General features: G+C 40.5%; 1 long non-coding RNA gene across 5 annotated transcripts; it reads left to right on the top strand.

The window, feature by feature from the left end:
- Positions 1-691: 691 nt before the first annotated feature.
- Positions 692-3,772, top strand: LOC133913429 (uncharacterized). Of its 5 annotated transcripts, none has more exons than XR_009909038.1 (3): positions 692-1,120; positions 2,222-2,299; positions 2,989-3,772. It is a non-coding gene; the product is annotated as an uncharacterized LOC133913429 (long non-coding RNA). The 5 variants fall into 5 exon arrangements; XR_009909052.1 differs by having other exon boundaries at positions 2,112-2,299; XR_009909061.1 differs by having other exon boundaries at positions 692-1,267.
- The last annotated feature ends 1,233 nt before the right edge of the window (positions 3,773-5,005 follow it).

The following is a 5,005-nucleotide window of genomic DNA, read 5'->3' as shown; positions in this document are numbered from 1 at the left end:
GTCGCCACCTCCCGCTCCCCCACCCTCTACTCGATCCCCACCTGTGTCGCCATCTGCATCCAACGAGAAGGCAGCGACGACCGCGGCGGTGGAGGCGGCCGAGACGATGATGGTTGTGGCCACCCTTGCGTTAGCAGCAGAGGCAGTCGCAGTTCGCTCACCCGATCAACATAATTTTTCTTCTCCCGACTGTGTTGCGATTGTTGAGGTGGCAGCGATGAGGTGGCGGAGAGATTGCAGAGGCGATCGCTTGGCAATGGCCAGGCGATCTGTAGGTTTGATCTGTTCCTTCATTCAATTTTGCTTTCACATGCCAAATTAGTTCGATTAGTTCTGTCCTGCTTCCGTATTTTTGTGTTGGTGAGGAGCCGGTTCTAGGTTTTTGTTTGGCGATTGCTTGGCGATGGCGTTGAGATCTAGAGGTTCTATCTGTTCCTTCGTTCGAGATCTCTCTCATATGTGCAATTAGTTCGATCTATTCTATGTATAGCTTCCCTGTTTTGCTTCTATTTCGTGCTTGTGAGGATCCGGTTTTCGGGATTTGTAAGTTCATTTCTTATTTTATTCAGGCAACTGGCTGATGATTTTGATGTTCGATCTATTCCACTTTCATTCATCCCCGCCTCTGCATCCAACGCCCCTTCATCCGGCCTGCCCGCATCGCAACAATTCGTTCACACATCGACCCCTTCATCCGGCCTGCCCGCATCGCAACAATTCGTTCACACATCGAACCGCCCGCGGACGCTCTGAAACCCTAGCACAGTCCCGTGCCCACTCTGGCCCATTACCAGTCGCACGCGCCGCCGCCGCTATCTCCTCTCGATCTCATTCGCGTCGCCGCTGTCGCCACCTCCCGCTCCCCCACCCTCTACTCGATCCCCACCTGTGTCGCCATCTGCATCCAACGAGAAGGCAGCGACGACCGCGGCGGTGGAGGCGGCCGAGACGATGATGGTTGTGGCCACCCTTGCGTTAGCAGCAGAGGCAGTCGCAGTTCGCTCACTCGATCAACATAATTTTTCTTCTCCCGACTGTGTTGCGATTGTTGAGGTGGCAGCGATGAGGTGGCGGAGAGATTGCAGAGGCGATCGCTTGGCAATGGCCAGGCGATCTGTAGGTTTGATCTGTTCCTTCATTCAATTTTGCTTTCACATGCCAAATTAGTTCGATTAGTTCTGTCCTGCTTCCGTATTTTTGTGTTGGTGAGGAGCCGGTTCTAGGTTTTTGTTTGGCGATTGCTTGGCGATGGCGTTGAGATCTAGAGGTTCTATCTGTTCCTTCGTTCGAGATCTCTCTCATATGTGCAATTAGTTCGATCTATTCTATGTATAGCTTCCCTGTTTTGCTTCTATTTCGTGCTTGTGAGGATCCGGTTTTCGGGATTTGTAAGTTCATTTCTTATTTTATTCAGGCAACTGGCTGATGATTTTGATGTTCGATCTATTCATTTCATTGATTTTGTTGTCGGCTGTTCTTGTATTTCGATTAGACCTCTATGGTTCTCCATTTCCTGTGCTGCAATCTAGGTTTATCTATATTTGTTCCACTGATTTAGTGGTTGTTCTAATTTTTCATTTAATTATGTCATGTCCTCCATTTCATGTTGGTTTCTGTGTGATAAATTATTAGTTTCGTTTGTTTGTTCCTCTGATGCTGTTAGATGTAGGTTCCATTTTTATGCTTAGTCTTACATGATTATATGCTTTTCATTTAGAAATGGATGAAGGTGATGAGGACCCACTGGTTCTATTCAAGCACCATTTTTGCATGTAGCCACTTGTACATTTCTGATGTCACTTGGTTTCCATTTTTTCTTCTTTTTTCCTGTTACGATAAACAATGTTCCATGTAGCCATTTCATATGTTCTGCATTACTATATATAATGTTCCTTTCAATATTTAGCTTTGTTCCACGCTGCACCTTTTTTTTTCCATTTTTCGGGCCAACCCATATAATATGCCATATCCGTTTATGGATTGTATTGTTCCTTACTACTTGATTACTTGTTCCATAAATTATATTTTCATTGCAAATTTAAATCCAAATGTTCGCAATTCTGCCGAATTCATTGTGGAATAGAAACTTATCCATTGCATTTGTTGATCAGGTCATTAGGAAATAAACTCTGAGGTCAGGACATACAATAGCAGATAATTGTCCTCGACTGTTTCGTTGTTATGCTGATTGTGATGAACCTGGGATTTTGTCAAATTTCAGGGTGCAAACATTCTTGTCGATAACAAAGGGTGCATCAAACTTGCAGATTTTGGGGCTTCTAAGCAAGTGGCAAAGTTGGTAAGATCGAAATACCATGTTGAGTGTGCTGTTAAGGTCGAGTGTAATCGAGGGATGCCAACGAACTTGGACAATAAGACTGGTTTATTCAAAAAAGAAACTTAGAGTATTCCTTTTAATCAAACTTGAAAGAGTGAGTCCCATGCAGGCTTACATTCAGGGAGTCACATGTTTTTTCTTTGCTGAACGACTTGCCATTTGTACAGTAGAGAAAAAAACATGTCTGAGGAGAGGAAAAACAAGCAAAAATAAGGTTATGTTGCACCTCTAGAATACTGTAGGATGTAATATTCTCATGAGACCATATGACTTTAGCAGGACCTATAAACAAAAGTATGGATGCCCCTACATTGAATTATAATAGTGACAATGTTAAATTACTGAAAGTAAGCATGTTGGTATCCAGCTGTTTTGGTCTATTTTCATTACAAATGACAAGTGATACCCCTAGATCATATTTTCTAATTATATTCTTGTGGCCACGATTGTACATTCTGGTATAGTATCAGGACGGTTAGCATGTGCCGTACTCAGATAAACATCCTTATGTTTTTGCACATTTCTGTATTAAATTATCTGCCCGCTACATTTTTATTAGAAGACATGATGTCAGTATGTATATGCTTTGTTCAAGTTGTTCCTAATTTCCAATGCCAATGCACTTACAACAATATGCCATGCTCTGTCAGGCTACTGTGACAGCCGCTAAAATAATGAAAGGAACACCATATTGGATGGCACCCGAAGTCATTGTTGGGAGTGGGTATAGCTTGTACGTCGAGAAACTCTTCCAGTGCCTGGTTTCTTGCTTTTTCGGGTTTGGTTAAGGCCCAAATTTTGTCTTCTTTTCTCGTTTTGCTATAATTGATCTCTCAGGAATATCTTTTTGTCTATTTATTGAGTCAAAGAGTTGATACGTTGGGAATTGGGATTAACCTGCTAATTTAAAGATTTAGTAAAAAATGTACTATTCCCCTGTTTACTTTACTCTACAGACTGGCAAGTAATCCTTCTAAAAAAAAAGGATTGGGGAGTAATAGCTACATGCGTTCCTGTACCCTTGCTACTGACAGGACTTTTTTTTTAGGAAGTGCTGAGAGGACTGAAGTGCATGAGCTATTGGATCTGGTTTTCTGAACAACTCTCAAAATGAGTCATGTATTCACATGAGTTTTCTGTTTTCTCATCCATTTGTAATGACAGGGAGTCCAATATGAGATTAGATTGACATGTAGAGGTCACCTCAGTTGTGTTTGATATGATTACACTTAGTTGTGTTTGATATGGGTACAATAACTCAGTTGCAATGTAGATGGTACTACAAAGAAGGGAGCCTGAAGTAGCAATAGAAAGGGAGAAAGTGAAAGGCTGATAGATTCAAGATTTCAAGCTGTAAAAGGATTTCATTTGTCCTGATCAAATTGTTAAAACTGTGTGGTCTTTATGTCATTATGAATTATTTGTTCTTTCTGATCTGTATTATTCCCCTGCTTGTTACCTAAGTACTTGGAAGTGCAATGTATGTCTACTTTCGTGTAGACCTTAGACCTTTATTTTTTCTAATGAGAACCTTGATATTTCCTTCCATGTAACTAAGTAGTGTGGATCATCACTTGAATGGTATGTAGAAGTTATTCATGTCACTTGCTGGTACCTGTACATAGCTCATTGTCATGTTGGTATATATGTAACACATTGAATACAAGCAATACAAGAGCTTAGCTAGCAATAAGCATCGGTTACATAGATCTCTAGAGCAATAAACATCGATTACTTAGATCTCTATCATTCCTCTAGCCGCATCACCATGGCCAGCCAACCCTTGTCATTGTTCTTCAAATATGCTGGATTAATTCACACAGAAAGGGATCTCTCCTAAGCTAATTATTTTCTTGCTCCCACGCTCATCCAATTGAAGCCCACAAAAACCTCATTGATCACTAGAGTAGCTCACCTCGGTTCCAACTTTCTATGTAGTTGGTTTGCTGGAATATGTTGTGCTAGCTACTCTGTAAGTGTTTCACCCATTCAACTATAGTATCTCGTGTGAAAATATTTGTTTCCCGTTGCAACGCACGGGCATGTAACTATAAGATTAATAATTAGGTAAATTCAGAATTAAAAGATATAGAAAATTAGTAGATCTAATTCTATATAGATTGGAAAGCAAAATATCTAAACAAAAAATCCATATAAATTTATATAAGTAGAGGCTACAAAATTACCACGTTAATCGGTAAAAAAAGAGAATAATCTACACCGCAGATAATAATGGGTCCATATGTTATAACGGTTGAGATAGCTGTGCCATAGATATTTAGAGTTTCAAACCAACACAACAAATACTCTTCTATGTCTAGATTTCGGAAAGAATATGTTTGGTAAGTTACATGAGCTGTCCCGAGACGTCCATGACAAGAATATCTCGAATCAAAGTTCTTCCATAGATCCGAGCGATCCTTAAAGGTGATGGACAATAGAAATTCCTATTGGTCCAGGAGAAATCCCTAGAGTCCAGATTGTTTTTGTTAAGGAAGCGCTGCTATCGGATGTAGTCTAGCAGTCCTAAAAAAACAATTATAAAAGGAGACACGATATACGAAAAGAGCTTCTATTCTTTATTAATATGTGTTCTATAATGAGGAGTTTAGTCTCTCATATATAGTACCAAAAACCCATAAGAGATAGAATCGAAGATCGAGATGG

Source organism: Phragmites australis, chromosome 1, assembly GCF_958298935.1.
Source record: "Phragmites australis chromosome 1, lpPhrAust1.1, whole genome shotgun sequence".
In the NCBI taxonomy this organism is placed as follows: Eukaryota; Viridiplantae; Streptophyta; class Magnoliopsida; order Poales; family Poaceae; genus Phragmites; species Phragmites australis.
The sequence above is the reverse complement of the archived record's forward strand: the minus strand, read 5'-3'. Positions and strand labels throughout refer to the sequence as shown.